We start from the raw sequence: 25,888 nt of genomic DNA, 5'->3' as shown, positions 1-25,888 counted from the left end.
GCTGCCCAGGGGATGTTCCCCCAAGTGCGTCCCCCTCAGATAAGGCTTGGCCGTTCGGGGCCTTTCAGGGGTGAGGCAGGGCAAGGACAGTGTCCCCCATCTCCTCCTTGTGGGGCTGCTGCTGCAGGCCGAGTCTGTCTGGCTGGCTGGCTGCCTGGCACCTTTGCTTTGCAGCTCCCGTGAAAAGCGAGCAAAGGGGCAGACTTTTTTTCTCCTGTGACAGACACGACAGCACCTTTTCCAAGACAATGAAGAAAATGCATCCGAGTTCAACCCAAAAAGATTGCAAAGTGCACAAGTTTCCAGAATTGCTCAGTCTTTTTTTTTCACAGCATTGTTTTCCCCAAGTGGGGAAGTGCACCAGTCCTGGAGGTACTGCAATACCAGGTTGATGCGTGGAGTGGACAGAGCAAGCTCCCATTCCATCTCCCTGTTCCAAAAATCAATTTAATATATGGTCCCCAGATAGAGGACGTATCAGATATTAAACTGATAAGAACAGATTTTTTTTTTTTTTTTTTTTTTTTTTTTCTTTATCGGTCTCCACTTCACCCCTTCAACCGTCCCAAACCTCCAATTTACAAAAAATGCCAATCAAAAAACTCCAAATCAAAAATGCCAATAGAAAAAAACTTCAAATTAAAAACATCAAATCAATAAAAAAAAACCAAAACTTTCACATCGGTCTATCACAATTTTTCTCTCTTATCTTCTTTCCTTTCTGCTGCCACATAAGAAAACAAATTTTCATCAACAGAATTTTCTCTTTTCTTCTCTTATCTTCTTTCCCCATTCCAGAATTTATTTAAAAGATGCTTTCCCATCTCTAATGGCTGACCGACTCCGATCAGATTTCCGCCTCCTTGACCTTCGCTCAATCCCCTTCTGTAACAACTGATTCTCCACCTCCTCATCCTTTTCACTATCCGACCCAGATTGTAAAACCTCATACTTATTCGCCGTTTCCACTCCCTGAACGGCAGTACGTGCTTGCAAATCAACTTGTTGTACAACCACTCTTTCCCTTTCCAAAAGATTCTTGACATGTGGTGTCAAAGACGGGAGCACCACTACATCCTGTCCAGTCGAACTAACCCCTTTCACAGAATGTAAAGCATTTAATTTACTCTCCAACTCCCTGGCATCCTTCAACTGAAAACACTTCCGATGATAATCCCGATATAGTCTGAAATCATGTCGATGCTGTTGGAAATCACAGTCTTTTTCTTTCTTGTCAATCCGATATTTTATATAACCGTTTAAAATCAATTCCTCATACTCAGAAGACAAAGCTTTCCCAAAATAAAAAAACTCTGGAAATTTTTCCAATTTTTCCTTAATTTCATTATTCGATAATATTTCTCCATTCATCCAAGAAAACTTTTCACCATCCTTTCCACCGACTACTTGAGCAACTTTCTTTTCACTTTTCTTCTCAGCCTCCTCTTCATCCACTTCACTTCCACTGGCTGTTTGAACAATTCCTTCATCATCTATTCCCTTTTCAAGTTCTACTTCATCTACTACCATAATGTTTTCCACATCTTCCACTCGTACTGTATCCACATTTTCAACCAACTTTTCTTCCTTCCTTAAATCTTCCAAAGTATTAATCAGATTCTTCACAAGTGCACAATCCCCTCTGAAAAAACCACCTTCACTAGTAGCTTGTGCATATGTACGCCTGGTCTTCGGGCATGTCACTGCAACATGACCCTCCATATTACAAACAGTACACAATAGTGTCTGATCACATTCTGCCAATTTATGGTTCGATTTACCACAATTCCAACATTTATCTTTCGGGCAATCTTGTTTCATGTGTCCAAACTGTCGACAAAACCTACAGAACATCGGTTGATTAGGGTAATACAAATACCCATTCTGTTCCAAAATCTTAAACACCCCCGGGGGGTGACATAAACCTCCAATGCCTTCTGGATGTTTTTTTAACACTACAACAAATCTCCGATCTCCATTAAAATATCCAAATTTATTCCTTTGCATTTGACCTCCTTTCACTTCTTCACAATAATGCAATAACCAATTAGTAATTTTCTCTACTGACACGAATGGATTGTACATATGCACAATTAATGGAACAGTTTGTCGGACGAAACAAAGCTCCACCAGAACACCTTCCAAAATACTATTATTCTTCTTTTCCATTTTATACACTTCATACGCACTCAAGGAAGAGACTTCGTCTACAAAAGTAATATCATATGTGCAAGCGTTCCTATGCTCTTGCATACAATAAATTTTTTCTCTGTCTGCTTGTAAAGCCTCAAAAAGTACCTTATTAACAACATAGTCGAAATCCTTTACTTCTTGGAATTCCTTCTGAACAGCAATCCGAACTGAATATCTCAGCTGCGTCGCCGGCGGTAAAACACGCGATGCTTCAGCCATGCCAGGGGAGTCCTCCGATGCGTACTCCCTCAAATCTTCCACTCGAAACTCGTCTAGCCCGAAAGATTCTCCGGCCCTTCAAGGCATGATCAGTAGCCTACTCCCTGACCCAAAGGTCAGGGAGGCCAGCTGTAAAAGGAGTCTACCTTGGACTGGGCAAGCCAGACAGCTAAGGTGAATCCCGACACTTGATCATAGCCAAAAGGCCGAGAAGCGATGCCCACAAAGGGTTCACCGGAAAGACTGCTGCTCGGCAGCTACCCTGCTGACTCGGAGCAACGCTCTGCTGCAGAACCCCAGACTCCTCGGCCAGGAATAGCATTTGCATGACCAGCATGCCCGGCGATATTTTGCATGGCTCCGCCCCCAGATTTCCAAGGGTCCCAGAGCGCCAGGGCCGAGGCGGCCAGGCACAGGCTGCAGAGCTCTGCCCAGCCAAGCTGCAGCCTCGGCCTGGCACTGGCCCCGTCACCTAGCGGCGAAAGTCACCCTCAGCTGCCCAGGGGATGTTCCCCCAAGTGCGTCCCCCTCAGATAAGGCTTGGCCGTTCGGGGCCTTTCAGGGGTGAGGCAGGGCAAGGACAGTGTCCCCCATCTCCTCCTTGTGGGGCTGCTGCTGCAGGCCGAGTCTGGCTGGCTGGCTGGCTGGCTGGCACCTTTGCTTTGCAGCTCCCGTGAAAAGCGAGCAAAGGGGCAGACTTTTTTTCTCCTGTGACAGACACGACAGCACCTTTTCCAAGACAATGAAGAAAATGCATCCGAGTTCAACCCAAAAAGATTGCAAAGTGCACAAGTTTCCAGAATTGCTCAGTCTTTTTTTTTCACAGCATTGTTTTCCCCAAGTGGGGAAGTGCACCAGTCCTGGAGGTACTGCAATACCAGGTTGATGCGTGGAGTGGACAGAGCAAGCTCCCATTCCATCTCCCTGTTCCAAAAATCAATTTAATATATGGTCCCCAGATAGAGGACGTATCAGATATTAAACTGATAAGAACAGATTCTTTTTTTGAACGGTCTCCACACTCCCCTTACAACCGTCCCTTTCCTCCAGCAAAGTAGTATATACTACTTGCAACTATACGCCAATTAGTTCTCGAATTAAAAGATTTTCACGAATTAAAATTGAATTTGGTTAAAAATACACTGTCAAAAAGAAAGACTTTGAGCAAACTGCTCTCCCTAACCCAGATTAGTTAAATAGTTAACGTTCTCCAGTTGTCTTGTTGCCAAATGTTTTGTGCCTCTTGTTTGCCCTTGTCTTTGGCATCAAGACAGTAATATGTGTATAAAAGACACAACGTTAACTTTACACACTCCTCTGGAGTGATGTTTTTGTGCTGTAGCACTAGTAATGTTCTGGCCTTCCATAAGGCTTCTTTTGTTGCTGATGTAATTTGGTGAAAAATAATTTTCTCTTGTTTCCCTCCTCCCTCCTGTATCCCTGTCAAGATGGATTACTACACTTGATCTTAGCCAAAAGGCCGAGAAGCGATGCCCACAAAGGGTTCACCGGAAAGACTGCTGCTCGGCAGCTACCCTGCTGACTCGGAGCAACGCTCTGCTGCAGAACCCCAGACTCCTCGGCCAGGAATAGCATTTGCATGACCAGCATGCCCGGCGATATTTTGCATGGCTCCGCCCCCAGATTTCCAAGGGTCCCAGAGCGCCAGGGCCGAGGCGGCCAGGCACAGGCTGCAGAGCTCTGCCCAGCCAAGCTGCAGCCTCGGCCTGGCACTGGCCCCGTCACCTAGCGGCGAAAGTCACCCTCAGCTGCCCAGGGGATGTTCCCCCAAGTGCGTCCCCCTCAGATAAGGCTTGGCCGTTCGGGGCCTTTCAGGGGTGAGGCAGGGCAAGGACAGTGTCCCCCATCTCCTCCTTGTGGGGCTGCTGCTGCAGGCCGAGTCTGGCTGGCTGGCTGGCTGGCTGGCTGGCTGGCTGGCACCTTTGCTTTGCAGTTCCCGTGAAAAGCGAGCAAAGGGGCAGACTTTTTTTCTCCTGTGACAGACACGACAGCACCTTTTCCAAGACAATGAAGAAAATGCATCCGAGTTCAACCCAAAAAGATTGCAAAGTGCACAAGTTTCCAGAATTGCTCAGTCTTTTTTTTTCACAGCATTGTTTTCCCCAAGTGGGGAAGTGCACCAGTCCTGGAGGTACTGCAATACCAGGTTGATGCGTGGAGTGGACAGAGCAAGCTCCCATTCCATCTCCCTGTTCCAAAAATCAATTTAATATATGGTCCCCAGATAGAGGACGTATCAGATATTAAACTGATAAGAACAGATACTACACTTGATCTTAGCCAAAAGGCCGAGAAGCGATGCCCACAAAGGGTTCACCGGAAAGACTGCTGCTCGGCAGCTACCCTGCTGACTCGGAGCAACGCTCTGCTGCAGAACCCCAGACTCCTCGGCCAGGAATAGCATTTGCATGACCAGCATGCCCGGCGATATTTTGCATGGCTCCGCCCCCAGATTTCCAAGGGTCCCAGAGCGCCAGGGCCGAGGCGGCCAGGCACAGGCTGCAGAGCTCTGCCCAGCCAAGCTGCAGCCTCGGCCTGGCACTGGCCCCGTCACCTAGCGGCGAAAGTCACCCTCAGCTGCCCAGGGGATGTTCCCCCAAGTGCGTCCCCCTCAGATAAGGCTTGGCCGTTCGGGGCCTTTCAGGGGTGAGGCAGGGCAAGGACAGTGTCCCCCATCTCCTCCTTGTGGGGCTGCTGCTGCAGGCCGAGTCTGGCTGGCTGGCTGGCTGGCTGGCTGGCTGGCTGGCACCTTTGCTTTGCAGCTCCCGTGAAAAGCGAGCAAAGGGGCAGACTTTTTTTCCTCCTGTGACAGACACGACAGCACCTTTTCCAAGACAATGAAGAAAATGCATCCGAGTTCAACCCAAAAAGATTGCAAAGTGCACAAGTTTCCAGAATTGCTCAGTCTTTTTTTTTCACAGCATTGTTTTCCCCAAGTGGGGAAGTGCACCAGTCCTGGAGGTACTGCAATACCAGGTTGATGCGTGGAGTGGACAGAGCAAGCTCCCATTCCATCTCCCTGTTCCAAAAATCAATTTAATATATGGTCCCCAGATAGAGGACGTATCAGATATTAAACTGTTAAGAACAGAGACTACACTTGATCTTAGCCAAAAGGCCGAGAAGCGATGCCCACAAAGGGTTCACCGGAAAGACTGCTGCTCGGCAGCTACCCTGCTGACTCGGAGCAACGCTCTGCTGCAGAACCCCAGACTCCTCGGCCAGGAATAGCATTTGCATGACCAGCATGCCCGGCGATATTTTGCATGGCTCCGCCCCCAGATTTCCAAGGGTCCCAGAGCGCCAGGGCCGAGGCGGCCAGGCACAGGCTGCAGAGCTCTGCCCAGCCAAGCTGCAGCCTCGGCCTGGCACTGGCCCCGTCACCTAGCGGCGAAAGTCACCCTCAGCTGCCCAGGGGATGTTCCCCCAAGTGCGTCCCCCTCAGATAAGGCTTGGCCGTTCGGGGCCTTTCAGGGGTGAGGCAGGGCAAGGACAGTGTCCCCCATCTCCTCCTTGTGGGGCTGCTGCTGCAGGCCGAGTCTGGCTGGCTGGCTGGCTGGCTGGCACCTTTGCTTTGCAGCTCCCGTGAAAAGCGAGCAAAGGGGCAGACTTTTTTTCTCCTGTGACAGACACGACAGCACCTTTTCCAAGACAATGAAGAAAATGCATCCAAGTTCAACCCAAAAAGATTGCAAAGTGCACAAGTTTCCAGAATTGCTCAGTCTTTTTTTTTCACAGCATTGTTTTCCCCAAGTGGGGAAGTGCACCAGTCCTGGAGGTACTGCAATACCAGGTTGATGCGTGGAGTGGACAGAGCAAGCTCCCATTCCATCTCCCTGTTCCAAAAATCAATTTAATATATGGTCCCCAGATAGAGGACGTATCAGATATTAAACTGATAAGAACAGATACTACACTTGATCTTAGCCAAAAGGCCGAGAAGCGATGCCCACAAAGGGTTCACCGGAAAGACTGCTGCTCGGCAGCTACCCTGCTGACTCGGAGCAACGCTCTGCTGCAGAACCCCAGACTCCTCGGCCAGGAATAGCATTTGCATGACCAGCATGCCCGGCGATATTTTGCATGGCTCCGCCCCCAGATTTCCAAGGGTCCCAGAGCGCCAGGGCCGAGGCGGCCAGGCACAGGCTGCAGAGCTCTGCCCAGCCAAGCTGCAGCCTCGGCCTGGCACTGGCCCCGTCACCTAGCGGCGAAAGTCACCCTCAGCTGCCCAGGGGATGTTCCCCCAAGTGCGTCCCCCTCAGATAAGGCTTGGCCATTCGGGGCCTTTCAGGGGTGAGGCAGGGCAAGGACAGTGTCCCCCATCTCCTCCTTGTGGGGCTGCTGCTGCAGGCCGAGTCTGGCTGGCTGGCTGGCTGGCTGGCTGGCTGGCTGGCTGGCACCTTTGCTTTGCAGCTCCCGTGAAAAGCGAGCAAAGGGGCAGACTTTTTTTCTCCTGTGACAGACACGACAGCACCTTTTCCAAGACAATGAAGAAAATGCATCCGAGTTCAACCCAAAAAGATTGCAAAGTGCACAAGTTTCCAGAATTGCTCAGTCTTTTTTTTTCACAGCATTGTTTTCCCCAAGTGGGGAAGTGCACCAGTCCTGGAGGTACTGCAATACCAGGTTGATGCGTGGAGTGGACAGAGCAAGCTCCCATTCCATCTCCCTGTTCCAAAAATCAATTTAATATATGGTCCCCAGATAGAGGACGTATCAGATATTAAACTGATAAGAACAGATTTTTTTTTTTTTTTTTGAACGGTCTCCACACTCCCCTTACAACCGTCCCTTTCCTCCAGCAAATTAGTATATACTACTTGCAACTATACGCCAATTAGTTCTCGAATTAAAAGATTTTCACGAATTAAAATTGAATTTGGTTAAAAATAAACTGTCAAAAAGAAAGACTTTGAGCAAACTGCTCTCCCTAACCCAGATTAGTTAAATAGTTAACGTTCTCCAGTTGTCTTGTTGCCAAATGTTTTGTGCCTCTTGTTTGCCCTTGTCTTTGGCATCAAGACAGTAATATGTGTATAAAAAACACAACGCTAACTTTACACACTCCTCTGGAGTGATGTTTTTGTGCTGTAGCACTAGTAATGTTCTGGCCTTCCATAAGGCTTCTTTTGTTGCTGATGTAATTTGGTGAAAAAGAATTTTCTCTTGTTTCCCTCCTCCCTCCTGTATCCCTGTCAAGATGGATTCGAACGTCAGGGTCTGTTCTCCTGTGATTGCAAAAATCAGTGTTTCCAGTTTTTCCCACACTTGTTTTGCAAATGCACAATTCCACACAAAGTGTAGTGTTGATTCGTCCTGAGCGCATTGTTCTCTAGGGCATGTTGCTTTTTTGGCCAGTTTTCTTCTGTGCATAAAGGCTTTCAATGGCAGTGCATTTGTGAGTAGCTGCCAGTTTATGTCCCTCTGCGCGTTCGTTACTCTTGCCTTTGAAAAAGTTTTCCACACTTTGTCCAGCTTATTTCCCCCTAGGTTACCCACTGGTTCCGGGGTTTCATTTAGCCTTTTTTGTTTTAATATGTCTCTGGGTTCCACCCATATTTTCGTTAATAGTTCTTGATCCTCTACTGTTGACAGGAAGTTGGCGAAGTTTTTGTAAAAGCGAGGTGTCTCCATTGCTTTTGGCAGTGTGTTGCTTCTCGGTATGATTTTGTGTCTTTCCAGTATGTTCGCTGTTGCATACCTTATGAAATGCACTGCCATTGATGCCGAGTGTTTCAGTGTGTTTAGGCAAAACCCTACATAGTGTCCTGTAAGGAAGCTTTGTATTTCCGGTACGCCTCTTCCTCCTCTCTCCTTTATTTTGTACATTGTCTTTCTCGCTACTCGATCCATCTTCGAGTTCCATAGGAAATGGAACATTAGTCTTTGTATTTTTTGTGCTTGTTTCATTTTTGGAGGAAAGATCAGTGCTAGGAACAGCAGTATTGGGAGAAAGACCGCCTTCATGAGTAGCACCTTTCCTTCCATCGTGAGCTGTCTCAGCGCCCAGAAGTTGATTTTGTTCTCTATTTTTTTGGTTGTGTTTTCCCATTGTTTTGTCCCGTCCATCTGTTTGTCAAACTGTAGTCCCAGTATTTTCAAACTGTCTTCTGTTTTGTTTATCGGGCATGGTGTGAGGTTGTTCCATGTTCCAATGGTTAGTAGTTGGCACTTGTGTTTGTTTAGTTTGAATCCTGCCGCTTTGCAAAAAAGTTCAGTCTGCAACACGACTTGGTTTACGGATTTGGCGTCTTTGCATAAAGCTGTCACGTCGTCCATGTACCCAATGGTCTTTACTTGTTCCGGGGTCCCTGGTACTGGGGCTCCTGTTATGTCTTTGTGTGACCTCAATCTGATGTGTAAAGGTTCCACTGCACAGATGTATAAAAGTGCTGATAAAGGACATCCCTGCCTGACCCCTGATAATATTGGGATTTTTTCAGTCAACTCCCCGTTGATGCGGACTTGACTGTAGACTCCAGCGTATAGCGTGGAGATGTGTGTTAAGAAGGGTTTAGGGCAACCCATTTTCTCCATTATCTTCAACATGAATGGGTGAGAGACTCTGTCGTATGCCTTTTCAAAATCTAGGCTTAGAACCCCCAAAGGCGTTCCTCGATCTTTTGCTGATTGTATTGAGTCTCTTACAATCAGTAGGCTTTCATGTATTCGTCTGCCCGGGACTGCGCACGTCTGGTCTGGATGCACTAAGTGCCCGATTACTGCTCTTAGTCTGTTAGCAATGACTTTAGCTAATATTTTGTAATCTGCATTTAGTAATGTTATCGGTCTCCAGTTTTTGACGTCCGCCTTGTCTCCTTTTTTGTATAGCAAAGTGATGATCCCCTGTTTCATGCTGGGGGCTAGCTCTCTAGTTTGAAAGACCACGTTTACTAGCTCCAGTACTGCCGGTCCTAGGATGTCCCAGAAGGTGCTATACCATTCGCATGGTAAGCCATCACTTCCTGGTGTTTTCCTCTTGGCAGCACTCATCACTGCTTTGTGTATTTCTTGTAACGTGAAAGGCTCAATCATGTCTGCTTTTTGATCGGTACTTATGTTGTCTTGAACAGCTCTCTCAAACTCACTTGTCTGTTCTTCGTCCAACTGTTTTGGAGAATACAAGTCTGCGTAAAAGGATTGTGCTACTTCTAGCAATCCTGATACCGTGTTCCTTGTCTTCTCTCTTGAGTCTCTGAATTCAGTAGGTAAAACCTTCTGATGTTGTGCTGCTTTGAAGAAGAAACGTGTACATTTCTCGTTCTCTTCAAATTCTTTCACCCTAGAGTTGAAGATAATAGTCCTTCCTTTATCATGCATCCATTTCTGGATTTTTTCTTTTACGTCCTCGAGGTCATCTTGGACGTCTACCCCTCTCTCTTGCAGAAGGTGTAGGGTTTGTTGTGTGCCTAACAGGTTCCTGTAAGTCTCGTTCCGTTTTCTTGCTGCTATATGTCCGCTCTTTTTAAAGAACTCTCTGGTTCTTTCTTTGATGTCCTCCCACCACTCTCTTTTGTCTTCGTATAACATATGTTGGGATACCCACTCTTTTAGCAATGGTCTGTATTTTTTACAGGTTGTTTCGTCCTGCAAGAGGTTTACGTTAAGTGACCATGCGTTGCGTTGTTTTGGGGGGTATTCCTTTAATGTTACTTCCGTGGTGATTAGGTGGTGGTCTGAGAACAGGTTCGGTTTCACTTCGGTTTTGTTTATCCCAAAGTTCTTAGATGTGAATATAAAGTCTATACGGGACTGTACCAACCCGTTTTCAGCCCTATATGTTAAGGCTGTCCCCGGTGTATTGGTAGATGCGTGTGTATCATTTAAGTTTAAGTCACTTATGATACTTTTGAGTATTTTGGACGATGGGTCTCGGTTCTTCGACGTTGCTTGTGAACCGGTCCGCACTCGATCCTCTTTTTGTATTGTGCAATTGAAATCCCCCGCTATGATCAAAGGGGTGTTTCCAGTGCAAAAGTTGCGTAGTTACTACACTTGATCTTAGCCAAAAGGCCGAGAAGCGATGCCCACAAAGGGTTCACCGGAAAGACTGCTGCTCGGCAGCTACCCTGCTGACTCGGAGCAACGCTCTGCTGCAGAACCCCAGACTCCTCGGCCAGGAATAGCATTTGCATGACCAGCATGCCCGGCGATATTTTGCATGGCTCCGCCCCCAGATTTCCAAGGGTCCCAGAGCGCCAGGGCCGAGGCGGCCAGGCACAGGCTGCAGAGCTCTGCCCAGCCAAGCTGCAGCCTCGGCCTGGCACTGGCCCCGTCACCTAGCGGCGAAAGTCACCCTCAGCTGCCCAGGGGATGTTCCCCCAAGTGCGTCCCCCTCAGATAAGGCTTGGCCGTTCGGGGCCTTTCAGGGGTGAGGCAGGGCAAGGACAGTGTCCCCCATCTCCTCCTTGTGGGGCTGCTGCTGCAGGCCGAGTCTGGCTGGCTGGCTGGCTGGCTGGCTGGCTGGCTGGCACCTTTGCTTTGCAGCTCCCGTGAAAAGCAAGCAAAGGGGCAGACTTTTTTTCTCCTGTGACAGACACGACAGCACCTTTTCCAAGACAATGAAGAAAATGCATCCGAGTTCAACCCAAAAAGATTGCAAAGTGCACAAGTTTCCAGAATTGCTCAGTCTTTTTTTTTCACAGCATTGTTTTCCCCAAGTGGGGAAGTGCACCAGTCCTGGAGGTACTGCAATACCAGGTTGATGCGTGGAGTGGACAGAGCAAGCTCCCATTCCATCTCCCTGTTCCAAAAATCAATTTAATATATGGTCCCCAGATAGAGGACGTATCAGATATTAAACTGATAAGAACAGATACTACACTTGATCTTAGCCAAAAGGCCGAGAAGCGATGCCCACAAAGGGTTCACCGGAAAGACTGCTGCTCGGCAGCTACCCTGCTGACTCGGAGCAACGCTCTGCTGCAGAACCCCAGACTCCTCAGCCAGGAATAGCATTTGCATGACCAGCATGCCCGGCGATATTTTGCATGGCTCCGCCCCCAGATTTCCAAGGGTCCCAGAGCGCCAGGGCCGAGGCGGCCAGGCACAGGCTGCAGAGCTCTGCCCAGCCAAGCTGCAGCCTCGGCCTGGCACTGGCCCCGTCACCTAGCGGCGAAAGTCACCCTCAGCTGCCCAGGGGATGTTCCCCCAAGTGCGTCCCCCTCAGATAAGGCTTGGCCGTTCGGGGCCTTTCAGGGGTGAGGCAGGGCAAGGACAGTGTCCCCCATCTCCTCCTTGTGGGGCTGCTGCTGCAGGCCGAGTCTGGCTGGCTGGCTGGCTGGCACCTTTGCTTTGCAGCTCCCGTGAAAAGCGAGCAAAGGGGCAGACTTTTTTTCCTCCTGTGACAGACACGACAGCACCTTTTCCAAGACAATGAAGAAAATGCATCCGAGTTCAACCCAAAAAGATTGCAAAGTGCACAAGTTTCCAGAATTGCTCAGTCTTTTTTTTTCACAGCATTGTTTTCCCCAAGTGGGGAAGTGCACCAGTCCTGGAGGTACTGCAATACCAGGTTGATGCGTGGAGTGGACAGAGCAAGCTCCCATTCCATCTCCCTGTTCCAAAAATCAATTTAATATATGGTCCCCAGATAGAGGACGTATCAGATATTAAACTGATAAGAACAGATACTACACTTGATCTTAGCCAAAAGGCCGAGAAGCGATGCCCACAAAGGGTTCACCGGAAAGACTGCTGCTCGGCAGCTACCCTGCTGACTCGGAGCAACGCTCTGCTGCAGAACCCCAGACTCCTCGGCCAGGAATAGCATTTGCATGACCAGCATGCCCGGCGATATTTTGCATGGCTCCGCCCCCAGATTTCCAAGGGTCCCAGAGCGCCAGGGCCGAGGCGGCCAGGCACAGGCTGCAGAGCTCTGCCCAGCCAAGCTGCAGCCTCGGCCTGGCACTGGCCCCGTCACCTAGCGGCGAAAGTCACCCTCAGCTGCCCAGGGGATGTTCCCCCAAGTGCGTCCCCCTCAGATAAGGCTTGGCCGTTCGGGGCCTTTCAGGGGTGAGGCAGGGCAAGGACAGTGTCCCCCATCTCCTCCTTGTGGGGCTGCTGCTGCAGGCCGAGTCTGGCTGGCTGGCTGGCTGGCTGGCTGGCACCTTTGCTTTGCAGCTCCCGTGAAAAGCGAGCAAAGGGGCAGACTTTTTTTCCTCCTGTGACAGACACGACAGCACCTTTTCCAAGACAATGAAGAAAATGCATCTGAGTTCAACCCAAAAAGATTGCAAAGTGCACAAGTTTCCAGAATTGCTCAGTCTTTTTTTTTCACAGCATTGTTTTCCCCAAGTGGGGAAGTGCACCAGTCCTGGAGGTACTGCAATACCAGGTTGATGCGTGGAGTGGACAGAGCAAGCTCCCATTCCATCTCCCTGTTCCAAAAATCAATTTAATATATGGTCCCCAGATAGAGGACGTATCAGATATTAAACTGTTAAGAACAGAGACTACACTTGATCTTAGCCAAAAGGCCGAGAAGCGATGCCCACAAAGGGTTCACCGGAAAGACTGCTGCTCGGCAGCTACCCTGCTGACTCGGAGCAACGCTCTGCTGCAGAACCCCAGACTCCTCGGCCAGGAATAGCATTTGCATGACCAGCATTCCCGGCGATATTTTGCATGGCTCCGCCCCCAGATTTCCAAGGGTCCCAGAGCGCCAGGGCCGAGGCGGCCAGGCACAGGCTGCAGAGCTCTGCCCAGCCAAGCTGCAGCCTCGGCCTGGCACTGGCCCCGTCACCTAGCGGCGAAAGTCACCCTCAGCTGCCCAGGGGATGTTCCCCCAAGTGCGTCCCCCTCAGATAAGGCTTGGCCGTTCGGGGCCTTTCAGGGGTGAGGCAGGGCAAGGACAGTGTCCCCCATCTCCTCCTTGTGGGGCTGCTGCTGCAGGCCGAGTCTGGCTGGCTGGCTGGCTGGCTGGCACCTTTGCTTTGCAGCTCCCGTGAAAAGCGAGCAAAGGGGCAGACTTTTTTTCTCCTGTGACAGACACGACAGCACCTTTTCCAAGACAATGAAGAAAATGCATCCGAGTTCAACCCAAAAAGATTGCAAAGTGCACAAGTTTCCAGAATTGCTCAGTCTTTTTTTTTCACAGCATTGTTTTCCCCAAGTGGGGAAGTGCACCAGTCCTGGAGGTACTGCAATACCAGGTTGATGCGTGGAGTGGACAGAGCAAGCTCCCATTCCATCTCCCTGTTCCAAAAATCAATTTAATATATGGTCCCCAGATAGAGGACGTATCAGATATTAAACTGATAAGAACAGATACTACACTTGATCTTAGCCAAAAGGCCGAGAAGCGATGCCCACAAAGGATTCACCGGAAAGACTGCTGCTCGGCAGCTACCCTGCTGACTCGGAGCAACGCTCTGCTGCAGAACCCCAGACTCCTCGGCCAGGAATATCATTTGCATGACCAGCATGCCCGGCGATATTTTGCATGGCTCCGCCCCCAGATTTCCAAGGGTCCCAGAGCGCCAGGGCCGAGGCGGCCAGGCACAGGCTGCAGAGCTCTGCCCAGCCAAGCTGCAGCCTCGGCCTGGCACTGGCCCCGTCACCTAGCGGCGAAAGTCACCCTCAGCTGCCCAGGGGATGTTCCCCCAAGTGCGTCCCCCTCAGATAAGGCTTGGCCGTTCGGGGCCTTTCAGGGGTGAGGCAGGGCAAGGACAGTGTCCCCCATCTCCTCCTTGTGGGGCTGCTGCTGCAGGCCGAGTCTGGCTGGCTGGCTGGCTGGCTGGCTGGCACCTTTGCTTTGCAGCTCCCGTGAAAAGCGAGCAAAGGGGCAGACTTTTTTTCTCCTGTGACAGACACGACAGCACCTTTTCCAAGACAATGAAGAAAATGCATCCGAGTTCAACCCAAAAAGATTGCAAAGTGCACAAGTTTCCAGAATTGCTCAGTCTTTTTTTTTCACAGCATTGTTTTCCCCAAGTGGGGAAGTGCACCAGTCCTGGAGGTACTGCAATACCAGGTTGATGCGTGGAGTGGACAGAGCAAGCTCCCATTCCATCTCCCTGTTCCAAAAATCAATTTAATATATGGTCCCCAGATAGAGGACGTATCAGATATTAAACTGATAAGAACAGATTTTTTTTTTTTTTTTTTTTTACGGTCTCCTCTTCACCCCTTTAACCGTCCCAATCCTCCAATTTTATAAAAATTGAAAAAAAATCACCAATCAAGAAAAATGCCGAATCAAAAAAAGACCAATTAAAAAACCACTAAACAAAACTCAACTTTCAAAAAAATAACATAAAAAAACAGGATAAATAAACATATACATATATAAATATACATATATATAAATGTAAAACATCTCCCGCTCTAGGAAGTCAAAAGTCTCCAATTTGACTGTTGCCACATACATTGGGCTTGTACTTCACCCAATCTTTTAACATCCAAACAATAATATGTATACAAACCACTTAGTGCCATGTTCACACATTCTTGGGGAGAAATATGAACATGTTGCATAACCAATAATATTCTAGATTTCCACAAAGCCTCTTTCACAGAAGAACCAATCTGAAACAAAAGTCTGTTATTTAACACCTCTTTCTTCCATTGAAAACCCAATAATACCATATCATAGGTAATATCTCTGACCCCTGTCACCGCAAAAACCAGTGGTTGACATAACTCCCACACATCATTCGCATATTCACATCGCCACAAAAAATGGTAAATGGTCTCTGCCTGTACACAACCCATTCTCGGACACACCGCCGTCTTTGCCATTTGTCTTTTATGCATAAAATCTCTTACAGGGAGCACATTCATTAATGCCAGCCAATTAATATCTTTTTGTTCATTTGTAACTTCACTACTCGAAAAAAAATTCCATACTCTCAATAATCTCAACCCCCCCAAATTACCCACTGATTCAGGCAATTTCTGTTGCTGCAACATTTTCAAACATTTCCCTGGATCCATTCTCTCTTCTTGTAAACACTCTAAAGGTTGTATCAAAGGCAGAAACCACTTTAAACACTGATAAAAAAACGGCAGTGACCATGCCTTTGACACCAAATTACTTTTTGGGATAATCCGGAATCGCTCCAACACATTTGCCGTTGCATATCTCACAAAGCAAGCTGCCAACGACTTTGAATGTTTTACTGTATTTACACAGAATCCTACATAGTGCCCAGCCAAAAAAAGTTCTAAATTCGGAACACTTCTACCTCCTAATGTCTGAGGTTTGTACATCACCTCCCTTCGTATTTTATCCATCTTGGAACCCCATAAAAACAAAAAAAACAAACGCTGTACTCGTACCACTTGTTGTTTTGCGGGTGGAAAAACTAATGCTAAAAAAAGTAAGATGGGCAACAATACAGCCTTCATAAGCATTACCTTCCCTGTAATCGTCAACCTTCTCAATTTCCAATAATTCACTTTGTTCTCTACTATTTTTGTAACTTTCTCCCATTGTTCTACCCCGTTCATACATTTATCAAAATCCACCCCTAACACTTTCACCCCCTCTCTTTCTCTCCTAACCGGACAATAATACAAATTATCCCACCCTCCAACAGTAAACAAAGTACACTTTTGATTATTTAATTTAAACCCCGCCGCTTGGCAAAAACGTTCTGTGTGGGATACTGCTTGCACCACCGACTGGGCATCTTTACACAAAATCGTCACATCATCCATGTAGCCTATCGATTTCACTTGCCTACTAGTACCTGGAACTGGAGCCCCTATTATACCCAAATGTCCTCGTATACTCATGTGTAAGGGCTCGATTACACACACATAAATCAGAGCCGACAGTGGACACCCCTGCCGTACTCCTGATAAAATCGGTATCCTTCCAGACAAAACTCCCTTCAGTCGAACTTGACTAACTGCCCCTTTGTACAAAACAGAAACATAACGTAAAAAACGATTCGGGCATCCCATTCTACCTAACACCTTCAACATAAAATCATGCGAAACCCTATCATAGGCCTTTTCGAAATCTAAATTCAAAACACCCAGAGATGTCCCCCTTTCTTTCGCTGCACTTATCGAATCTCTAATAATCAATAAACTCTCATGCATACGTCTACCAGGAACGGCACATGTCTGATCGACATGTACCAAGTCCTTAATCACTCTTCTCAATCGATTTGCAACCACTTTAGCTAGAATTTTATAATCTACATTTAACAACGTAATAGGCCTCCAATTTTTAACATCACTCCTGTCTCCCTTCTTATATATCAAAGTTATTATACCTTTTTGCATACTGGGACACAAATTACCTTTATCAAAACACTCATCCACCACACTCACTAATACCGGGCCCAATACATCCCAAAATTTCACGTACCATTCAACTGGTAACCCATCACTCCCCGGGGACTTTCCCCTTGCTGCCGACATCACCGCGACTCTTACTTCTTCTAGCAAAAAGGGTTCTACCATTCCTTCCTTTTGTTCTGTCACTAACACATCTCGAATAAGTGCACAAAAACTTTCTTCCTGTTCCACATCCACAAGCTTCTTCGAATATAATTCCGAAAAAAACTCCTGAGTAATACGCAAACTATCATTCAAACCATCTCCCCCTACCCCCTGTGTATTACTAAAAAAAGCTGTATTTTCTCTATGAGAATACAACGATCTAAAAAAAAACCTAGTACATTTCTCATCTTCCTCTATATGTTTCACTCTTGAATTAAAAATAATCGTCCTCCCTTGTTCCTGCATCCACTTCTGAATCTCCAATTTTATTTTTTCCAAATCTTCTCGTACCTCCACACCCATATCTTGCAATTTATACAACGTCTGCTGTGAACCCACCAGCATTCTGTAGGCAAGATTTTTTTTCCTAACTGTTTCCTGCCCATTTTTAATAAAAAACTTCCTCGTGTTACATTTCACCATTTCCCACCAATCTAATAAAGACGGGTACTCCTTACACTGTAGCACCCATATTTTCAACAACCCCCTAAAACGAGAACACGTGTCCTCATCTTCTAACAATTTCACATTTAACTTCCACATACCCCTCCCTCTTGGTGTATATGATACCAACCGAACCGTAGAAAGTACCAATTGATGGTCAGAAAAAATAGTATGAATAATATCAGTTTTGCATATCTCAAAAATTTTTGAAACAAAAATAAAGTCAATCCTAGACGATACTGAACCATCATCCCCTCTATATGTAAACCGTGTTCCTGGATTTCCACCTACTGCATGCGTATCTACTAAATGCAAATCATCCACCACTTCTTTCAATAATTTGGACGACGTATCCTTAATTTCAACACTCACCGACCTTCCACTTCTCCTTCTGTCTGCTGGATGTAATACACAATTAAAATCACCTGCCAATATCAAAGGAACATTACCCACACAAAACGCCCGAAGGTCTCTGAACAAAACACACCTCTCCTTTACCTTTGCATTAGCATATACACTTAACAACTTGTGTTCAACATGCTGCCATTCAAAAGATACCTGTAAAATGCGCCCTGGAATCAATTCAACCTGCTTAACATTTGTCATCAAATGCGAATTGAACAAAACCGCAGTACCTGCATTTCTATCATCGTTTGCTCCAGACCAAACAGACATACCGTTGGTCCAATCTGCGCACCACTTCTGATTAGTCCCATCCCAATCCATCACACATTCCTGCAAACAAAATTTCGCATGATACAGTCGCTAAAAACGCAAACAATGCCACCCTTTTTGATCTACTATTGATTCCTCGTACATTCAATGTCGCCACCCTCAATGTGGTATCATACAGGGGCTCCATCATTCAATATTACATAAATCACACTTTCTCAATCTCATCTTCGTGCGGACCGACTACGGTCCGTTTTCTTCCTCTCTCCTTTACGCGTGTTTCCTCTAACAGGTTCCTTACTTTCACCATCTGTCTCTTCTCCACGATCTGTTAACTGAACTCCATGAGCCTCCACTGGGTCCACAGAAAGTTCACTCAAAAGTCCATATCTATTTACCAACTCCAACCCCTGACAAACCGAGGATTCTTGAAATTCTCTCTTCTCTTCTTTGTCTTTTACACATCGAATTACTCCACTCTGCATTACCTGTGTCCAGCCCTTTACCTCAGGACCCGTACACTTATTCATCTGGTCGATAGTAGCTCTTTCTCTTTCCGACTGACTTCTAATTTTCAATGTCCCTATTTCACCATTGTCTTCCACTTCGACCTCCTTACCCAAAACCCCCACTTCTTCCATTCCACTCTGGACCACATCCATTGGAAAAACGTTCCTCTCTCCTTGAAAAAACCTCCCCCATTTCTGTTTAAATTCCAAGATCAAATCATCAGCAGCTCCCACATCTTCTCTCTCTTCACAATCTTGCATGAAGCCACTGACCACCTTCTCAAATTCCTGATCTGAACTAAGATTACTTCCTAGAACACCTCTTGGCATACTATATAAACGTTCTCTCACATCCTCCAATATGTCCTTCTCCTTAACTTCAATGTCCACATCATCCATATATCCTCCATCCTTCTCTTCCGTTACCACTTTAGTGACTTGAGCATACGTTTTTGGAATGTCAGGACAATTATCCACCACATGCCCCAGCAAGCCACAACCAACACATCTTGGTGTACTATCACAATTTGTCGTTTTATGGTCCATGCTCCCACAAGTCTTACATTTATCCCTTGGACACGCCTGTTTGGTGTGTCCAAAACATCTACAAAACCTACAAAAAATAGGCTGATTCGGATAAAATAAATACCCACTATTCTCACGAATTTTAAAAACACTCGGTGGGTGATATACTCCCCCCACTCGTTCTGAATCCTTTTTCAACACCACCATGAACCTCCGATTCCCATTGAACACTCCAAATCTGTTTGTCATCTCATTTCCGCCTCTAATTTCTTCACAATAATTTGAAAGCCAATGTTTAATAACATCGGCTGAAACAAAAGGGTTATACATGTGTACCGTTAACGGTATCCTCTGACGAAGAAAACACAATTCAACCACAACTCCTTCCAAAACTTTGTTTGTTTTCTTTTCCTTCTTATACACTTCATATGCTTCCAATGACGACAGTTCATCTTTAAAGGTGATATCATACGTGAATACATGGCGATGCTCTTGCATACAAAATAACTTTCCTTTATCAACCGATAATGCTTCAAAAAGTACCTTTTTGACGACATAGTCATAATCCTTTTCCCCCTCAAATCCAGGCTGAACCGTTATCCGGATCGAATACCGTAATTCCGTAGCTGGTGGTATACTTCTTGAATTTTCCGCCATACTGGACAACACCACCGTGCTCCTTTCCTCGAATCGAACTCCCGTACCTTCGCAGAGCCCCCCCCTCCCCTCCTTTGGGAGAGAGGGCGACCACCTCCTTCACTCGAAGCAAAAACCTCTCCGACAGTAGGGTGACGAAAGCCCTCAGTTCTTCTGAGAAAGATCAGTAGCCCCCCCCCAGACCCGAAAGCCCAGGGGGATCAGCTGCAAAGAGAAGCCCCCTTGTGCCGGACAAGCCAGTCAAACAGGAGACGCTCTGCACTTGATCTTGGCCAGAAGGCCGAGAAGCGATGCCCACAAAGGGTTCACCGGAAAGACTGCTGCTCGGCAGCTACCCTGCTGACTCGGAGCAACGCTCTGCTGCAGAACCCCAGACTCCTCGGCCAGGAATAGCATTTGCATGACCAGCATGCCCGGCGATATTTTGCATGGCTCCGCCCCCAGATTTCCAAGGGTCCCAGAGCGCCAGGGCCGAGGCGGCCAGGCACAGGCTGCAGAGCTCTGCCCAGCCAAGCTGCAGCCTCGGCCTGGCACTGGCCCCGTCACCTAGCGGCGAAAGTCACCCTCAGCTGCCCAGGGGATGTTCCCCCAAGTGCGTCCCCCTCAGATAAGGCTTGGCCGTTCGGGGCCTTTCAGGGGTGAGGCAGGGCAAGGACAGTGTCCCCCATCTCCTCCTTGTGGGGCTGCTGCTGCAGGCCGAGTCTGGCTGGCTGGCTGGCTGGCTGGCACCTTTGCTTTGCAGCTCCCGTGAAAAGCGAGCAAAGGGGCAGACTTTTTTTCCTCCTGTGACAGACACGACAGCACCTTTTCCAAGACAATGAAGAAAATGCATCTGAGTTCAACCCAAAAAGATTGCAAAGTGCACAAGTTTCCAGAATTGCTCAGTCTTTTTTTTTCACAGCATTGTTTTCCCCAAGTGGGGAAGTGCACCAGTCCTGGAGGTACTGCAATACCAGGTTGATGCGTGGAGTGGACAGAGCAAGCTCCCATTCCATCTCCCTGTTCCAAAAATCAATTTAATATATGGTCCCCAGATAGAGGACGTATCAGATATTAAACTGTTAAGAACAGAGACTACACTTGATCTTAGCCAAAAGGCCGAGAAGCGATGCCCACAAAGGGTTCACCGGAAAGACTGCTGCTCGGCAGCTACCCTGCTGACTCGGAGCAACGCTCTGCTGCAGAACCCCAGACTCCTCGGCCAGGAATAGCATTTGCATGACCAGCATGCCCGGCGATATTTTGCATGGCTCCGCCCCCAGATTTCCAAGGGTCCCAGAGCGCCAGGGCCGAGGCGGCCAGGCACAGGCTGCAGAGCTCTGCCCAGCCAAGCTGCAGCCTCGGCCTGGCACTGGCCCCGTCACCTAGCGGCGAAAGTCACCCTCAGCTGCCCAGGGGATGTTCCCCCAAGTGCGTCCCCCTCAGATAAGGCTTGGCCGTTCGGGGCCTTTCAGGGGTGAGGCAGGGCAAGGACAGTGTCCCCCATCTCCTCCTTGTGGGGCTGCTGCTGCAGGCCGAGTCTGGCTGGCTGGCTGGCTGGCTGGCACCTTTGCTTTGCAGCTCCCGTGAAAAGCGAGCAAAGGGGCAGACTTTTTTTCTCCTGTGACAGACACGACAGCACCTTTTCCAAGACAATGAAGAAAATGCATCCGAGTTCAACCCAAAAAGATTGCAAAGTGCACAAGTTTCCAGAATTGCTCAGTCTTTTTTTTTCACAGCATTGTTTTCCCCAAGTGGGGAAGTGCACCAGTCCTGGAGGTACTGCAATACCAGGTTGATGCGTGGAGTGGACAGAGCAAGCTCCCATTCCATCTCCCTGTTCCAAAAATCTATTTAATATATGGTCCCCAGATAGAGGACGTATCAGATATTAAACTGATAAGAACAGATACTACACTTGATCTTAGCCAAAAGGCCGAGAAGCGATGCCCACAAAGGGTTCACCGGAAAGACTGCTGCTCGGCAGCTACCCTGCTGACTCGGAGCAACGCTCTGCTGCAGAACCCCAGACTCCTCGGCCAGGAATAGCATTTGCATGACCAGCATGCCCGGCGATATTTTGCATGGCTCCGCCCCCAGATTTCCAAGGGTCCCAGAGCGCCAGGGCCGAGGCGGCCAGGCACAGGCTGCAGAGCTCTGCCCAGCCAAGCTGCAGCCTCGGCCTGGCACTGGCCCCGTCACCTAGCGGCGAAAGTCACCCTCAGCTGCCCAGGGGATGTTCCCCCAAGTGCGTCCCCCTCAGATAAGGCTTGGCCGTTCGGGGCCTTTCAGGGGTGAGGCAGGGCAAGGACAGTGTCCCCCATCTCCTCCTTGTGGGGCTGCTGCTGCAGGCCGAGTCTGGCTGGCTGGCTGGCTGGCTGGCACCTTTGCTTTGCAGCTCCCGTGAAAAGCGAGCAAAGGGGCAGACTTTTTTTCTCCTGTGACAGACACGACAGCACCTTTTCCAAGACAATGAAGAAAATGCATCCGAGTTCAACCCAAAAAGATTGCAAAGTGCACAAGTTTCCAGAATTGCTCAGTCTTTTTTTTTCACAGCATTGTTTTCCCCAAGTGGGGAAGTGCACCAGTCCTGGAGGTACTGCAATACCAGGTTGATGCGTGGAGTGGACAGAGCAAGCTCCCATTCCATCTCCCTGTTCCAAAAATCAATTTAATATATGGTCCCCAGATAGAGGACGTATCAGATATTAAACTGATAAGAACAGATACTACACTTGATCTTAGCCAAAAGGCCGAGAAGCGATGCCCACAAAGGGTTCACCGGAAAGACTGCTGCTCGGCAGCTACCCTGCTGACTCGGAGCAACGCTCTGCTGCAGAACCCCAGACTCCTCGGCCAGGAATAGCATTTGCATGACCAGCATGCCCGGCGATATTTTGCATGGCTCCGCCCCCAGATTTCCAAGGGTCCCAGAGCGCCAGGGCCGAGGCGGCCAGGCACAGGCTGCAGAGCTCTGCCCAGCCAAGCTGCAGCCTCGGCCTGGCACTGGCCCCGTCACCTAGCGGCGAAAGTCACCCTCAGCTGCCCAGGGGATGTTCCCCCAAGTGCGTCCCCCTCAGATAAGGCTTGGCCGTTCGGGGCCTTTCAGGGGTGAGGCAGGGCAAGGACAGTGTCCCCCATCTCCTCCTTGTGGGGCTGCTGCTGCAGGCCGAGTCTGGCTGGCTGGCTGGCTGGCTGGCTGGCTGGCACCTTTGCTTTGCAGCTCCCGTGAAAAGCGAGCAAAGGGGCAGACTTTTTTCCCTCCTGTGACAGACACGACAGCACCTTTTCCAAGACAATGAAGAAAATGCATCTGAGTTCAACCCAAAAAGATTGCAAAGTGCACAAGTTTCCAGAATTGCTCAGTCTTTTTTTTTCACAGCATTGTTTTCCCCAAGTGGGGAAGTGCACCAGTCCTGGAGGTACTGCAATACCAGGTTGATGCGTGGAGTGGACAGAGCAAGCTCCCATTCCATCTCCCTGTTCCAAAAATCAATTTAATATATGGTCCCCAGATAGAGGACGTATCAGATATTAAACTGTTAAGAACAGAGACTACACTTGATCTTAGCCAAAAGGCCGAGAAGCGATGCCCACAAAGGGTTCACCGGAAAGACTGCTGCTCGGCAGCTACCCTGCTGACTCGGAGCAACGCTCTGCTGCAGAACCCCAGACTCCTCGGCCAGGAATAGCATTTGCATGACCAGCATGCCCGGCGATATTTTGCATGGCTCCGCCCCCAGATTTCCAAGGGTCCCAGAGCGCCAGGGCCGAGGCGGCCAGGCACAGGCTGCAGAGCTCTGCCCAGCCAAGCTGCAGCCTCGGCCTGGCACTGGCCCCGTCACCTAGCGGCGAAAGTCACCCTCAGCTGCCCAGGGGATGTTCCCCCAAGTGCGTCCCCCTCAGATAAGGCTTGGCCGTTCGGGGCCTTTCAGGGGTGAGGCAGGGCAAGGACAGTGTCCCCCATCTCCTCCTTGTGGGGCTGCTGCTGCAGGCCGAGTCTGGCTGGCTGGCTGGCTGGCTGGCTGGCACCTTTGCTTTGCAGCTCCCGTGAAAAGCGAGCAAAGGGGCAGACTTTTTTTCTCCTGTGACAGACACGACAGCACCTTTTCCAAGACAATGAAGAAAATGCATCCGAGTTCAACCCAAAAAGATTGCAAAGTGCACAAGTTTCCAGAATTGCTCAGTCTTTTTTTTTCACAGCATTGTTTTCCCCAAGTGGGGAAGTGCACCAGTCCTGGAGGTACTGCAATACCAGGTTGATGCGTGGAGTGGACAGAGCAAGCTCCCATTCCATCTCCCTGTTCCAAAAATCAATTTAATATATGGTCCCCAGATAGAGGCCGTATCAGATATTAAACTGATAAGAACAGATACTACACTTGATCTTAGCCAAAAGGCCGAGAAGCGATGCCCACAAAGGGTTCACCGGAAAGACTGCTGCTCGGCAGCTACCCTGCTGACTCGGAGCAACGCTCTGCTGCAGAACCCCAGACTCCTCGGCCAGGAATAGCATTTGCATGACCAGCATGCCCGGCGATATTTTGCATGGCTCCGCCCCCAGATTTCCAAGGGTCCCAGAGCGCCAGGGCCGAGGCGGCCAGGCACAGGCTGCAGAGCTCTGCCCAGCCAAGCTGCAGCCTCGGCCTGGCACTGGCCCCGTCACCTAGCGGCGAAAGTCACCCTCAGCTGCCCAGGGGATGTTCCCCCAAGTGCGTCCCCCTCAGATAAGGCTTGGCCGTTCGGGGCCTTTCAGGGGTGAGGCAGGGCAAGGACAGTGTCCCCCATCTCCTCCTTGTGGGGCTGCTGCTGCAGGCCGAGTCTGGCTGGCTGGCTGGCTGGCTGGCACCTTTGCTTTGCAGCTCCCGTGAAAAGCGAGCAAAGGGGCAGACTTTTTTTCCTCCTGTGACAGACACGACAGCACCTTTTCCAAGACAATGAAGAAAATGCATCCGAGTTCAACCCAAAAAGATTGCAAAGTGCACAAGTTTCCAGAATTGCTCAGTCTTTTTTTTTCACAGCATTGTTTTCCCCAAGTGGGGAAGTGCACCAGTCCTGGAGGTACTGCAATACCAGGTTGATGCGTGGAGTGGACAGAGCAAGCTCCCATTCCATCTCCCTGTTCCAAAAATCAATTTAATATATGGTCCCCAGATAGAGGACGTATCAGATATTAAACTGATAAGAACAGATACTACACTTGATCTTGGCCAAAAGGCCGAGAAGCGATGCCCACAAAGGGTTCACCGGAAAGACTGCTGCTCGGCAGCTACCCTGCTGACTCGGAGCAACGCTCTGCTGCAGAACCCCAGACTCCTCGGCCAGGAATATCATTTGCATGACCAGCATGCCCGGCGATATTTTGCATGGCTCCGCCCCCAGATTTCCAAGGGTCCCAGAGCGCCAGGGCCGAGGTGGCCAGGCACAGGCTGCAGAGCTCTGCCCAGCCAAGCTGCAGCCTCGGCCTGGCACTGGCCCCGTCACCTAGCGGCGAAAGTCACCCTCAGCTGCCCAGGGGATGTTCCCCCAAGTGCGTCCCCCTCAGATAAGGCTTGGCCGTTCGGGGCCTTTCAGGGGTGAGGCAGGGCAAGGACAGTGTCCCCCATCTCCTCCTTGTGGGGCTGCTGCTGCAGGCCGAGTCTGGCTGGCTGGCTGGCTGGCTGGCTGGCACCTTTGCTTTTTTTTTTTTTTTTTTTTTTTACGGTCTCCTCTTCACCCCTTTAACCGTCCCAATCCTCCAATTTTATAAAAATTGAAAAAAAATCACCAATCAAGAAAAATTCCGAATCAAAAAAAGACCAATTAAAAAACCACTAAACAAAACTCAACTTTCAAAAAAATAACATAAAAAAACAGGATAAATAAACATATACATATATAAATATACATATATATAAATGTAAAACATCTCCCGCTCTAGGAAGTCAAAAGTCTCCAATTTGACTGTTGCCACATACATTGGGCTTGTACTTCACCCAATCTTTTAACATCCAAACAATAATATGTATACAAACCACTTAGTGCCATTTTCACACATTCTTGGGGAGAAATATGAACATGTTGCATAACCAATAATATTCTAGATTTCCACAAAGCCTCTTTCACAGAAGAACCAATCTGAAACAAAAGTCTGTTATTTAACACCTCTTTCTTCCATTGAAAACCCAATAATACCATATCATAGGTAATATCTCTGACCCCTGTCACCGCAA

General features: G+C 48.6%; 13 non-coding genes and 6 pseudogenes across 13 annotated transcripts; all 19 read right to left on the bottom strand.

The window, feature by feature from the left end:
- Positions 1-350: 350 nt before the first annotated feature.
- LOC138517607 (U2 spliceosomal RNA) lies at positions 351-589 on the bottom strand (annotated as a pseudogene).
- A 2,667-nt stretch (positions 590-3,256) lies between these two features.
- LOC138517520 (U2 spliceosomal RNA) lies at positions 3,257-3,466 on the bottom strand (annotated as a pseudogene).
- Positions 3,467-3,803: 337 nt separating this feature from the next.
- LOC138517069 (U2 spliceosomal RNA) lies at positions 3,804-3,904 on the bottom strand (annotated as a pseudogene).
- A 638-nt stretch (positions 3,905-4,542) lies between these two features.
- Positions 4,543-4,733, bottom strand: LOC138517483 (U2 spliceosomal RNA). The gene has a single exon (XR_011282664.1). It is a non-coding gene; the product is annotated as a U2 spliceosomal RNA (small nuclear RNA).
- Positions 4,734-5,372: 639 nt separating this feature from the next.
- Positions 5,373-5,563, bottom strand: LOC138517504 (U2 spliceosomal RNA). Its single transcript, XR_011282681.1, has one exon. It is a non-coding gene; the product is annotated as a U2 spliceosomal RNA (small nuclear RNA).
- Positions 5,564-6,189: 626 nt separating this feature from the next.
- On the bottom strand, positions 6,190-6,380 carry LOC138517482 (U2 spliceosomal RNA). The gene has a single exon (XR_011282663.1). It is a non-coding gene; the product is annotated as a U2 spliceosomal RNA (small nuclear RNA).
- Positions 6,381-7,022: 642 nt separating this feature from the next.
- Positions 7,023-7,201, bottom strand: LOC138517550 (U2 spliceosomal RNA; annotated as a pseudogene).
- A 3,187-nt stretch (positions 7,202-10,388) lies between these two features.
- On the bottom strand, positions 10,389-10,458 carry LOC138517677 (U2 spliceosomal RNA; annotated as a pseudogene).
- A 638-nt stretch (positions 10,459-11,096) lies between these two features.
- Positions 11,097-11,287, bottom strand: LOC138517481 (U2 spliceosomal RNA). The gene has a single exon (XR_011282662.1). It is a non-coding gene; the product is annotated as a U2 spliceosomal RNA (small nuclear RNA).
- A 623-nt stretch (positions 11,288-11,910) lies between these two features.
- LOC138517480 (U2 spliceosomal RNA) lies at positions 11,911-12,101 on the bottom strand. Its single transcript, XR_011282661.1, has one exon. It is a non-coding gene; the product is annotated as a U2 spliceosomal RNA (small nuclear RNA).
- Positions 12,102-12,732: 631 nt separating this feature from the next.
- Positions 12,733-12,923, bottom strand: LOC138517503 (U2 spliceosomal RNA). Its single transcript, XR_011282680.1, has one exon. It is a non-coding gene; the product is annotated as a U2 spliceosomal RNA (small nuclear RNA).
- A 626-nt stretch (positions 12,924-13,549) lies between these two features.
- LOC138517479 (U2 spliceosomal RNA) lies at positions 13,550-13,740 on the bottom strand. The gene has a single exon (XR_011282660.1). It is a non-coding gene; the product is annotated as a U2 spliceosomal RNA (small nuclear RNA).
- Positions 13,741-14,370: 630 nt separating this feature from the next.
- LOC138517605 (U2 spliceosomal RNA) lies at positions 14,371-14,597 on the bottom strand (annotated as a pseudogene).
- A 6,019-nt stretch (positions 14,598-20,616) lies between these two features.
- Positions 20,617-20,807, bottom strand: LOC138517502 (U2 spliceosomal RNA). The gene has a single exon (XR_011282679.1). It is a non-coding gene; the product is annotated as a U2 spliceosomal RNA (small nuclear RNA).
- Positions 20,808-21,433: 626 nt separating this feature from the next.
- On the bottom strand, positions 21,434-21,624 carry LOC138517486 (U2 spliceosomal RNA). Its single transcript, XR_011282666.1, has one exon. It is a non-coding gene; the product is annotated as a U2 spliceosomal RNA (small nuclear RNA).
- Positions 21,625-22,250: 626 nt separating this feature from the next.
- On the bottom strand, positions 22,251-22,441 carry LOC138517478 (U2 spliceosomal RNA). The gene has a single exon (XR_011282659.1). It is a non-coding gene; the product is annotated as a U2 spliceosomal RNA (small nuclear RNA).
- A 635-nt stretch (positions 22,442-23,076) lies between these two features.
- LOC138517500 (U2 spliceosomal RNA) lies at positions 23,077-23,267 on the bottom strand. Its single transcript, XR_011282677.1, has one exon. It is a non-coding gene; the product is annotated as a U2 spliceosomal RNA (small nuclear RNA).
- A 630-nt stretch (positions 23,268-23,897) lies between these two features.
- LOC138517492 (U2 spliceosomal RNA) lies at positions 23,898-24,088 on the bottom strand. The gene has a single exon (XR_011282672.1). It is a non-coding gene; the product is annotated as a U2 spliceosomal RNA (small nuclear RNA).
- Positions 24,089-24,715: 627 nt separating this feature from the next.
- Positions 24,716-24,906, bottom strand: LOC138517488 (U2 spliceosomal RNA). The gene has a single exon (XR_011282668.1). It is a non-coding gene; the product is annotated as a U2 spliceosomal RNA (small nuclear RNA).
- Between the last annotated feature and the right edge of the window lie 982 nt (positions 24,907-25,888).

Source organism: Ambystoma mexicanum, chromosome 6q (genome assembly GCF_040938575.1).
Source record: "Ambystoma mexicanum isolate Mex_15411 chromosome 6q, UKY_AmexF1_1, whole genome shotgun sequence".
In the NCBI taxonomy this organism is placed as follows: domain Eukaryota; kingdom Metazoa; phylum Chordata; class Amphibia; order Caudata; family Ambystomatidae; genus Ambystoma; species Ambystoma mexicanum.
This window is presented reverse-complemented; position numbering and strand designations above follow the sequence as displayed.